This window comes from Caretta caretta, chromosome 2, assembly GCF_965140235.1.
Source record: "Caretta caretta isolate rCarCar2 chromosome 2, rCarCar1.hap1, whole genome shotgun sequence".
Taxonomy (NCBI): Eukaryota; Metazoa; Chordata; order Testudines; family Cheloniidae; genus Caretta; species Caretta caretta.
The window spans coordinates 156385056-156397937 of NC_134207.1; the positions used below are offsets into that span (position 1 = coordinate 156385056).

Genomic DNA, 12882 nt, shown 5'->3' on the forward strand with positions numbered 1-12882 from the left:
ATCCCTGGGGCCATTTCTTAGGGCAGCCTTCAGTTCACAGGGACTGGCCCTGCACAAAGCCAGTACCAGGACCAGGGAGGTAACAATGTGAGCTTTAAGCTACCCTTGCCGACACACCTGAGCGGCACTGTTCACCTCCACTCCAGGAGCTATCTGATCAGAACCACATTTCAATAGCTGTTTTTACTATTTACCATCTTCTGCTATTTTAATCCTTTTTTGTCCTGCAATGAAATTAAGAAACTTTGATTATACTACACAAATCCTTAGAACAAAAAAAAATGACTCAGGCAAGCTCTGTCTTGAGTTAAGAGTTTTATCATTTGTTAGTAGCATTGCATCGTGGCTTTGTTAATGTTTATAGCCCTGTGATCTGTTTATTCCCAGCCTTGGCAAAACAAGGCTTGCAGTTCGTTGGAGTTCAGAGGTGTTAGGATATAGATATTCAGGCCTGTCTGTAAAGACCTATACTCTAAGAAATTAGGTGTATTCTTATCACTTAGCTAGTTATAGAGGTATAAAAGAAAGAATCAAAATCACTGTCTGCCGGTGTAAGAGCCTTGTCTTACTGTGACAGTCTGAGACTCTGTTCTTAGGTTAAGATCTTTGGCTAAGCAACTGAGGCAGCCATAAGCTGGGAAGCGAATGGTCACCTCCTCACATTCCAAACTAGTCACGTTGAAATAACCCTATTCTTGGGCTAAGGCCTTTGGCTAAGCAACAGAGGCAGCCATAAGCTGGGAAGTGTATGGTCACATCCTCACATATCAAACTCGTCACATTGAAATAAGGTGCTATTGGGCTGTTAGGAATACAATCCTGTCCTGATAATGCCTATCACCTCCAGAGAAAGGGAAGTGCCTAGAGGACGTAAAAGGAAACTTAGTTTGATAGCATCCTGTCTGGCAAGAACTCACTTATCAATAGCTGGGATGTGAAATCCTCATTTCTGTGTTTGTTCTATCACTGTAGTCCCCATTTCCCCATTGTTTGTCTGTATAATCTCTGTCTGGTTCTGTGATTGTTTCTGTCTGCTGTATAATTAATTTTGCTGGGTGTAAACTAATTAAGGTTGGGCGATATAATTGGTTAAATAATCATGTTACAATATGTTAGGACTGGTTAGTTAAATTTCAGGAAAATGATTGGTTAAGGTATAGCTAAGCAGAACTCAAGTTTTACTATATAGTCTGCAGTCAATCAGGAAGTGGGTGGGAAATGGGAACAGGGAATGGGGGTGGGGAAACTGGAATCATGTTTTGCTAAAGGGGGAAATGGGAACAGGGAATGGGGGTGGGGGAATTGGAATCATGTTTGGCTAAGGGCAGGAATGGGAACAGGGACACAGGTAAGGCTCAGTGGTGTCAGAGCTGGGAAGGGGGACACTAAGGAAGGAAACTGGAATCATGCTTGCTGGAAGTTCACCCCAATAAACACTGAATTGTTTTCACCTTTGGACTTCGGATATTGTTGCTCTCTGTTCATGCGAGAAGGACCAGGGAAGAAACTGGGTGAACGAATAAGCCCCCTAACAAGACGTTTTATGTGGAACAGATTGTGTTTAATGGGGCGAACTGATCATTGACCATGTAGTTCCACTAAACTGTATGGCAGTGCATGGAGCAAGGCTGGCCTAGGCGTTTTGCCACCCAGGGAGGAAAATGTTTTTGGCATGCATGCACACATACAAGCAGATCAGCTGAGAAAAAGGTTGGCATACAACTTGACTGCCTCTAAGGCCGGCTTTGAGTTTACTTAAGTGATGAATTTGGCTCTATTTTCGTTCTTTGTTTTGGGGGAGGAAGGGGAAAGCTGTTGAGGATGGAAGGTTTATTTGCGCTTCTGTTTACTGTCAGGTTCTTTTGTGTCTGCAACTTTGAGGAGGCCAACAGCCATTTCATTTTGCCTCTCTTCCATGAGGGACCAATCCTGCAAGTTCACCATTACTTCCTGACAGTTGTTAACTGTTGGAATTCAAAATGGGAGTTGAAGGTGCTTTGCACCCCTCAGGAACCAATCAAGAACTTGCAGGATCAATAAATTGAGAGTGTCCTGGGGGATTTGCAAACTCAGACCACAGGGAGTCTAGCTGTATTTTGGGTGGCTTCCATGGGTACCAACTGAGTTTTGAGCTGCCTCTCCATACCTCTGAATTTAACTGGGAAGATCCTGAGTGCTGCAATCCCGCCTTGGAGATTACAACTCCCATAATGCCTTGGGGAAGGGAGAGAGTCATCCTCTCCCAGGGAGTGCAGGGGGAGCGTGTGGTGGGCTCCGTTTTTGGGAGAAGAGCTGAGATTGCTTTTGTGGATCACTGTCCATTCCAGGAGCTGCTGCTAACCTACTGCCAGGAAGCCAGAAGCTACTACTGAGAGCCTGCTGCGGCTTTGACCAAACAGGGAGCCTCAGAGGTAGTTGGTGGCTTCACTGGAGCCAGGGAAGAGACTGTTGCTGTTCCTGGAGCTGACTGAGGTGGGCCTCAAGTGAAGGCAGTGTGTGAGTAACCACCAGCCTGGTTTGGGAAAGCATTTGTATGGGAAGGGGCACAGCAAAGAGAGTCTAAGGGGTTGTCTGAGTCTGAGAAGAGGCAGAGTGGTCTTCTCATCGAACAAGAACCAGGATTTCTGACATTTGGTTGAAACAATCTTCAGAGGGGTTGTGCAGCTTGTTGCCTTGGCTGGATGGATTCACTGGACCAAGGGAGTGCTATCTCCAGTTTCAAGATCTCCAAGCACGCCCAGCCAAGCAAGTGTTGAGAACTCTGAAATCCAGAGGAATGTCCACTTTGGGGAAGGGTAAATGGTGGCAGGGTAAAGGCAAGTTAGATACGTTTCATTTACTATTGTAAACTATATTTGTTAATTGATTTATTGAACTGCTCCCCCTGCCGATTTAAATTAGAGGTGACATTTAATCTCAGTCTGTTATATCATGTTTTTTAAAGTTGTTAAGTAAAGGTGTGTTAATTCAAATCTAAGTGTATATTGGGAGTACATTGTGTATAATTGGAATTGTTGAGTTAGACCAATTGCACAGATTAGCTCAGGGTTACTCCTGGAGGTTCCCAAGGCACACCATTGAGTGTGGACAGGGCCCAGCCAGGGGGAGGCACCACCAATTTTAATTTCCTCTACAAATAAAAGGACTGCAGTGGAGGGTGTCAAGAGGATTCCCACCTATCCAACACCACCACTGGAATACTCAGGATCTCCTTTATTGTCAACATCAGGTTCTCCAGCACACAGGTGAGTGCTGCCTGCTCCCGACCAACCCAAAGCGGAAAGAGGGTGATTTTTACATAATTATGATAATTTATGCAGCACCACAGATGAATGTCGCTCTGTGGACAAGGAAAAGTTTATCAAATAAATAACCCTGCTCTAATTTATGCTTTCGTGTATCTGGTTTCCCAGTCGATTAATCTGTAATAAGTAAGCCAGAACAGAAAATACTGAAGGCAGGGGCTCCAAACACAATTTGCAGATGCAAAGCACTCTCTCTGAAGTCAATTTGAAAAAAAAAACCCACAACCACAATTTTCAGAGATTGCTTATAACAAGCATCAAAGGGCCTAGATTTGTCTCCCACCCCCATCAGCTATGTTATCTCTGCTTAACATTCCAGGAAGGAGAGTAATAAGTCAGTTAATGCTGCCAAAGCTGATAGGCCTACAAACATGCACAATGTTGGGCCCTAGTTAATTCTCTGACTGCAGAACAGCAATGACTCATGTTTTGCTATTTCACAGGCAGTTTTAGTCTTCGACAGCTACCAATGTCTCAAACTGAACTCTACTGTTCATATGTGTGTGGCTTCAGTTCTCAGGATACAACACACTCAACCCCTCCACTTACATGCTCCCATAGAATTATGACTTCACTAACCTCCCGGCCTTAGTTGACAAGAGGGCAGTGGTGAGCTGGTGCCGGTTTGCACCAGTTCGCTAGAACCAGTTGTTATATTTAGAAGCCCTTTTAGAACCAGTTGTTCCGTGAAGGACAACCGGTTCTAAAAAGGCTTCTAAATTTAACCGGCCAGAAGTGGCGCCTTAGGCACCGACTCCATGGGTGCTCCAGGTCTGGAGCACCCAAGGGGAAAATTTGGTGGGTGCAGAGCACCCATCAGCAGCTCCCCACCCCACCCCCGGCCACAGTTCACCTCCGTTCTGCCTCCGCCTCCTCCCCTGAACGCACTGCCCCGCTCTGCTTCTCCGCCCCACCCAGGCTTCCCGCGAATCAGCTGTTCACGCGGGAAGCCGGGGTGGGCTGAGAAGCAGGCGGCGGCTTCGCACTCAGGCCCAGGGAGGCAGAGGTGAGCTGGGGCGGGGGGACGCGAGGAGGGCCGCCTGCGCCACAGCAGGTAACCTGGGCAGGGCGGTACGTAGGGGAACCGCTTCCCACCCCAGCTCACCTCTGCTACCCTCAGCCTGAGCGGGAAGCCGCCGCCTGCTTCTCAGCCCTCCCAGGCTTCCCGCTGAACAGCTGATTCGTGGGAAGCGGGTGGGTGCGGGGCGCAGAGAAACAGAGCAGGGCGGTGCGTTCAGGGGTGGAGGCGGAGCGGAGGTGAGGTGATCTGGGGCCGGGCACAGGGTGGGGAGCTGCTGGTGGGTGCTCTGCACCCACCAAATTTTCCCCATGGGTGCTCCAGCCCTGGAGCACCCACAGAGTCGGCACCTAAGGCGCCACTTTTGATGTGATCAGTGGGGGGAGTGGCTGCTCCCCCTGCTCCCCCCCCAGCTATGCTCCCGCACCCCTAGGAGCCAGAGGGACCTGCTGGATGCTTCCTGGGAGCTGCCCCAAGTAAGGACCACCGGGACTCCCCACCTCACCCCCCGGCAGGTCCCTCTGGCTCTTAGGGGTGGGGTGGGCACCCACTACGGTGGCCCACGAGACCTTCCTGCCCGCTTCTGGGGGCAGTCAGGGGACAGGGGTGGATGGGGCAGGGGTCCTGGGGGGCGTGCGTCAAGGAACGTGGGGGTTGGATGGGGCAGGAGTCCCAGGGGGCGGGCAATGACCCCCTCGTGGGGTGAGGAGGGAACCCGTAGTTAAGATTTTGGTAGCTCATCATTGCAAGAGGGTTAAGTCAATGCTCCGCCCTGAAGACAAAGGGCAAGTGAAGTGCTGTCTGTGATACAGATCTATGAACTGAATGCATTATGTAGTGACCTGCACATGACTGTTTGCCATCCTGGTGCTCTCCAGCAGGTGTTAGTTTACATTTGACACATAAACTGGTGGTAAAAGTAAACTGCATCTCACTCAGACACTTTCTGAAGCAATTGTTTCAAGCATAATTATGGGCTCTTCTCTCTCCCCCTCTGCCTTCTCTTGAGTTTTGGCCCAAGAAAAGCCATTGAAACAAGACCTGTTTTGGAGCTGCATAGGCGGGGTGGGGTGATCTCTGTGCACCTAGATTTGCAAGTGTGATTCCCATTAATGCTAACAGAAGTTACTCCTGCACACTGAAGACAAATCATAGACGCTTTTGTGCTTCATTCAAGAGTAAACGTGTCTAAAATAAATTGCTCAATCAATCAATGAGGCCCAAACCAAGATCTTCTTGATGCTATGAGCTTATTTTGAATGTGATGTTTTTGTATCAACATCTCCGTTAAATCGAGTGCATGTCAAAATATAATTCTTCCTGGTTAAGTGGCTCCAATTGCAACCTTTTCTTCAGCTGCAGAATCTGAATGAACCCTATGTTATTCCTGCTATAGGTCAGTGTAAATGCACAGCATTACACAGTAACACAGGAATGAATTAAGCCCACAGTCTTTATTCTAGGTCTGATAGATGCTTTCAGACTTCATATGAAGAAAGAACTTACCAGGAACAGAACAGAGAATATGCAAGACATGACGAACCAATGACAGACATGGAGTTGTTATGTAATATTTTAAGAATTCTACTAGGTAAGAATTTTATGAACTCTCTATGTGACCTGGTCAGTGAGGTAAAGTTACTGTATACTGGGCTATTAGAATTTTCTGTATGAATGCCTTAATCTAATGCATACTGGGGGTGGTCAAACTCACTGACCCTCTAAGACGCATATGACAATCTTCAGAAATTCAAGAACTAGGGTTTGCCTGCCGGGCCTTGGGGATTCGACCCTGTGGGGAGGAGGATCTCGGGGCTTCAGACCCATGGGAAGCACCTCCTGGGACTCAGGGCTTCAGCCCTGCTCTTGCTGAAGCCCCGAGCCCCGACAGGTGCACTCCTCAGGGCTGAAGCCCTGAAACCCCCCTCCCTGCTGGGCACAGAGGTGATGCATAGGGAAGCACATGGGATCATGTCGTCCCCCCTGATTTTTGCCATGGTTTGCTGGTGGTGCTTGCTCACGTGGTGCTGCTGGGCCCCCTCCCTGCATGGCAGCTGCTGGAGCCAGCAAGATGGCAACTGCAGCTGTCAGGTGAGGCAGCAGCAAACAGCTGGGAGCTGCAGGGAGAGCCACTGTTTTTGCTGAGGCTGGGAGAGAGAAATGGGTTGCATTAATGGAAGTAATTATGCCAGCCAGACCCCAGAGGTTTTGTGGGATTTATCGGAAGCTTAGCCCTATGAGGAGCCCCATATGGATAATAGTTAAATACCTTGTAAACTAGCTATAAGTACAATCTGCGTTATTATTCACAATTTTATCATCACTTTAGCAATTTTGGGGTGTTTATCTGTTTCATAAAAATATGATGATTGGTTGCCAACTCATGAATTTTCCCTTATTCAAAACATGAGATGAATGGCAGTTCCTCTAGGTTAAGGGTGAGGAGAGGGCAAGTGGAGTTCCATCTGAGCAGCCTGGAGAGGTATGAATTGTTGTGTGCATTACAGGTTGACTTTTCTACCTGAAATTGTCCCACACACATTGGCAGGGGAATAAAGGGGACTTAAAAAGTCAAAAGACAGAATAAAAACCATGATTTGATTTAAAAAAAAAAAGACTATTTTGGGGGCCAATCTCATGATTTGAGGGTATGATTCATGAGTTTGGATCTCAAGAGAGGGTCTGACTTATTATTTTTGATCGCATAAGGTTGGCAGTATTGTTCTTAAGATCTTTTTTTCTCTTAAATGCTTGTGTGTTAATATTTGACACTTTACTTTAAAAAGCCTGTCCGGTCACTGGGTACCACTGTCATAGCTTCCAGAGGGAACAGGCTTGCAGGTGCTGGATATAAATTCAGACCTGCTCAGATAAGCACAGAATCATGCACAGAAGACTGCAGCCAGAGACCAGCCTGAGAATAGGAGAATGGCACAATTCCACTTTAAGACAGGTGATGGCTAGAGATCTGAGAAGGGGTGAACGCCAAGAGACCGGGGGGGGCGGGGAGGGGTGTCAGAAGTGCAGTTAGCCAGTAACTGTAACATCTTCTATTTCCCCAAGTTTGATGATATAGAGAACTCACCACCACATTTCTAGTTAACCCACCTGAACTGATTTTTTATTGAGCAAGATAATTTTATATTAAATGCCACCGTTTTACTTTACATTTGAATAAACCTTTTGTAAAACAACAGCAACAACAAACAAACAAAACCCCAAAAAGGAAACATTTGGCTGAGCTGGCACTCCTAAGAAGTACATTTTAGTTTAAAGGAAAAAGCCAAACAAACCAACCACACCCACCTACCCTAGATGACAGTTACCAGATCATAGTGGAAGTGGTGGGTGCAAGCAGTGTGCAAACAGATGTGATCTTTTTTTAAATCACTTCCGGAGCTTCCTTTCTGCTGGGCTTAGTTGCAGAGCAATGTGCTAACACTTTAAAAAAAAACAAACTTTACTTGATTTTACTGCTGTGAACCACAGCTGAAATTGCAAAACTTTTCTAAGGAAACACAGCTGTTCCTGACAATGTCTGACTGATGGCCCCTACTAGACAGCAATCCTGGCATGCCTCTCTGAAGTGTGAACTGACAGTCTTGGATGGTTTTTGACATGTCCTGGCTGTGAGGAAAAGCTGCTAAAATCCCATATAGCATGTTGATGACAGAACATGGATAATAAGAACAGGTCAACCCGATAAGCAGAAACTTTATGTTCTAAGAGTTGATACTGCTCTATTGTGATGATAGTGATTTTATAGTGACGATGGAGAAGAGGTATGCATTATACTTCTCCCTCTAAAACCTCTTCTCTCTCACTCGCTTTTTTGTACACTTCCTTAATATCTTGTGGTGCCTTTCCTCATACTGAGTAGTACGTTACTCCATGAGTAATCCTAGTGATTTTCATAAGTAGACTAACAGAGTTAGATATTATTCCTTGTAAAGAAAAGCAGCGGAATTGGGCTTGATTTAAAAAAAAAATAACATTTTTCTAATTTCATTTTTAAACAAAAACTGTCTTAGAATTATGAGGAAATGTAGAGTTGTTTCCCCTCAAAAATAAACCACGTATTTGCTTACTGTAACCAATATTTATTTATAATATTGAAACTTTCTTTTTTGCCAGCCCTCATACAGGTCTTTCTAGTAGACATGCAGTGTGTGCTGCTGCAACGCACCAGGTGCTCCAGCCTATACAAACCTTTATACTGATCAAGTCCGTAGTGTGCGACTCTGCACTGAGTGGTAAGGAGCCATCCTTGCCACGAGGCGTATCGGGAAGTCTCAAGGCATGCCTGCTACTACACTCCTTTATTGTGGTGAAGCTTGTTCCCTTCTGCATGCTGATCCATCTCCATAGGCTAGGGCCTGCATCTTTCCAATCCTTTGGGAAATCATGTGTCCCCTGGGCAGTAGAATAGTGAAGTCCCTTTTCTCCCCAGAATGCACAGCCTGCATTCCTCTATGGCCCTTTCATGGATCACAAGGTGCCCTCTTGTACTTCCCACCACATAGGGTCTAGTCAGAATATTGTCCTAAGCGTCTCTAGTACCTGCCTTCAAGTTCACGAGACACCTGGCATGCCATCAGGTGTGTGGTGTACCAGAGCAGCCCAAAGAAGAGAGAGGTAGAATACACTAGGTAAATGGTGATGATGATGTCACTCATCTGAGCATAGAAAAAGAAAGTCTGCAACTCAACTTCCTCAAGATCAGAGGGAGCAAATGACCGATGCATACTTGGTAGAATACAGGGCTAAATAAATTTCAAACAACAGCCATAGACCGTTTTACTCTGAAACTCTTATAATGAAATGTAAAGAAATTCTAAAAACGCACAGTTAAGGCATTACATTTTCAAACCCTAATTTTTTTCTGACACATGAAACCCAACTATGCCAGCATTCTTGTCGAACACTAAGAATCCAGCAATGCAACAGCTCTTTTTAGAGAGACTGCATGCCAAGTTGGAGACTTACTGATGTTTCCTTCATCTGGAAAGGAAATTGGAAGACACTAACTCCCTTTGTTAACTACTTGAATAGACTCCATAATACAGCCAGTTTCCAGCCTCATTCAGCATGACACAAATTAATTATTTGGATGGAACTGGACAAGGAAAAAAGTGGAAAGAGAACCAACTCCACAGGGGCATAGCCTAAGCCAACAGCTGAGAACAATTTTCTGTACACAACTAGTTTTCACTCACAAGTGCTTAAAAAGGCCCTGCTCTATAGACAGTGTAGTTGTCTCAAAAGATTTGTATCATAAAAGTTATCATTTTGGGGAAAAAGGAGAGGACATGGCTCAGACTGCTCAGCAGGATGTGCAACACTGTAAATAAATAAATTAGATACAGCCATGTAAAAAGCTCTCGGTGCAGAGTAGACAAAACAGCTGTGGAAACAGCATGTAGAAGAAAAAGCTGCTCCGTGAAGAAGTACGGATTATATAATGTAGAGGGTTTTTTTTTTCTTTGCTAAGTTGTCGAACAAAGTCATCACATAAACTGTTAAAAAATGTTTTTGGAACATTAGTGCTAATAAAAAGGAGGAAATAAAGTACAGCTAGCAAGGGACAAGCCCTGTGCTAACTTCAAACAACTATGCTCCCCCATGTTGCCCCAAAATCACGTTTCATGCTATTGCAAAGGACATCATGCTAATAGTTCTGAAGTGAGCCAAAGCGTTCCATGATTTTTCACTGTGAACGAATATCCATGAAGGGATGCCTGGGATTTTCAAAGGCGCTTAGAGGCCTAATAACAATGGGATTTGGGTTCCGACCTCCCCAGGGCTCTTTTGAAAATCATGGTCTAAGGTGACAGTATGAAACTATGTTTCTTCTAAGTCAAACGCTCTTCCTAACCTACTGCATTGCTGGGTCCCAGCAGCGGGAAAGCAAGCCTTAAAGTCACTAAAATAAGGGACTGGAGAAGGGATGAATGGGAGCTCAGTGAAAATTGTTCTTCCTGAGCACTCACCACATGCTGCCTATGTGAGATAGTTTTACTAAGAGCTCAGTTCGTCACACGTGTCTAAACTAACCCACATAAAAGTCATCTCTCTTTTAGGTCAGAAAGTATTTGCACTGGTGATTCAAGAGGGATCACAAAGGTGTTGACACAAAGGGTATGTCTACACTATGGAATAAGGTCCAATTTATAGAAGTCGGTTTTTTAGAAATCGGTTTTATATATTCGAGTGTGTGTGTCCCCACAGAAAATGCTCTAAGTGCATTAAGTGCATTAACTCGGCGGAGCGCTTCCACAGTACCGAGGCAAGCGTCGACTTCTGGAGCGTTGCACTGTGGGTAGCTATCCCACAGTTCCCGCAGTCTCCGCTGCCCATTGGAATTCTGGGTTGAGATCCCAATGCCTGATGGGGCTAAAACATTGTCGCGGGTGGTTCTGGGTATATATCGTCAGGCCCCCCTTCCCTCCCTCCCTCCGTGAAAGCAAGGGCAGACAATCGTTTCGCGCCTTTTTTCCTGAGTTACCTGTGCAGATGCCATAACACGGCAAGCATGGAGCCCGCTCAGGTAACCGTCACCGTATGTCTCCTGGGTGCTGGCAGACGTGGTACTGCATTGCTACACAGTAGCAGCAACCCATTGCCTTGTGGCAGCAGACGGTACAGTACAACTGGTAGCCGTCATCGTCATGTCCGAGGTGCTCCTGGCCACGTCGGCCATGAGCGCCTGGGCAGACATGGGCGCAGGGACTAAATTTGGAGTGACTTGACCAGGTCATTCTCTTTAGTCCTGCAGTCAGTCCTATTGAACCGTCTTATGGTGAGCAGGCAGGCGATACGGATTGCTAGCTGTCCTATTGTATCATCTTCTGCCGGGCAGGCAAGAGATGAGGATGGCTAGCAGTCCTACTGCACCATCTTCTGCCGAGCAGCCATGAGATGTGGATGGCATGCAGTCCTTCTGCACCGTCTGCAGCCAGCCAAAGATGTAGAAGATAGATGGAGTGGATCAAAACAAGAAATAGACCAGATTTGTTTTGTACTCATTTGCCTCCTCCCCCATCTAGGGGACTCATTCCTCTAGGTCACACTGGAGTCACTCACAGAGAAGGTGCAGCGAGGTAAATCTAGCCATGTATGAATCAGAGGCCAGACTAACCTCCTTGTTCCAATAAGAACAATAACTTAGGTGCACCATTTCTTATTGGAACCCTCCGTGAAGTCCTGCCTGAAATACTCCTTGATATGAAGCCACCCCCTTTGTTGATTTTAGCTCCCTGAAGCCAACCCTGTAAGCTGTGTCGTCAGTCGCCCCTCCCTCCGTCAGAGCAACGGCAGACAATCGTTCCGCGCCTTTTTTCTGTGCGGAGGCTATACCAAGGCAAGCATGGAGGCCGCTCAGCTCACTTTGGCAATTAGGAGCACATTAAACACCACACGCATTATCCAGCAGTATATGCAGCACCAGAACCTGGCAAAGTGATACCGGGCGAGGAGGCGACGTCAGCGCGGTCACGTGAGTGATCAGGACATGGACACAGATTTCTCTGAAAGCATGGGCCCTGCCAATGCATGCATCATGGTGCTAATGGGGCAGGTTCATGCTGTGGAACGCCGATTCTGGGCTTGGGAAACAAGCACAGACTGGTGGGACCGCATAGTGTTGCAGGTCTGGGACGATTCCCAGTGGCTGCGAAACTTTCGCATGCGTAAGGGCACTTTCATGGAACTTTGTGACTTGCTTTCCCCTGCCCTGAAGCGCATGAATACCAAGATGAGAGCAGCCCTCACAGTTGAGAAGTGAGTGGCGATAGCCCTGTGGAAGCTTGCAACGCCAGACAGCTACCGGTCAGTTGGGAATCAATTTGGATTGGGCAAATCTACTGTTGGGGCTGCTGTGATGCAAGTAGCCCACTCAATCAAAGATCTGCTGATATCAAGGGTAGTGACCCTGGGAAATGTGCAGGTCATAGTGGATGGCTTTGCTGCAATGGGATTCCCTAACTGTGGTGGGGCCATAGACGGAACCCATATCCCTATCTTGGCACCGGAGCACCAAGCCGCCGAGTACATAAACCGCAAGGGGTACTTTTCAATAGTACTGCAAGCTCTGGTGGATCACAAGGGACGTTTCACCAACATCAACGTGGGATGGCCGGGAAAGGTACATGACGCTCGCATCTTCAGGAACTCTGGTCTGTTTCAAAAGCTGCAGGAAGGGACTTTATTCCCAGACCAGAAAATAACTGTTGGGGATGTTGAAATGCCTATATGTATCCTTGGGGACCCAGCCTACCCCTTAATGCCAGGGCTCATGAAGCCATACACAGGCAGCCTGGACAGTAGTCAGGAGCTGTTCAACTACAGGCTGAGCAAGTGCAGAATGGTGGTAGAATGTGCATTTGGACGTTTAAAGGCGCGCTGGCGCAGTTTACTGACTCGCTTAGACCTCAGCGAAACCAACATTCCCACTGTTATTACTGCTTGCTGTGTGCTCCACAATATCTGTGAGAGTAAGGGGGAGATGTTTATGGTGGGGTCGGAGGTTGAGGCAAATCGCCTGGCTGCTGGTTACGCGCA

General features: G+C 46.7%; 1 protein-coding gene across 1 annotated transcript in view; it reads right to left on the bottom strand.

Moving 5' to 3' along the window:
• GLIPR2 (GLI pathogenesis related 2) overlaps positions 1-12882 on the bottom strand; it is a 43241-nt gene that overhangs the window by 5746 nt on the left and 24613 nt on the right. The gene's annotated exons all lie outside the window — the stretch shown is intronic.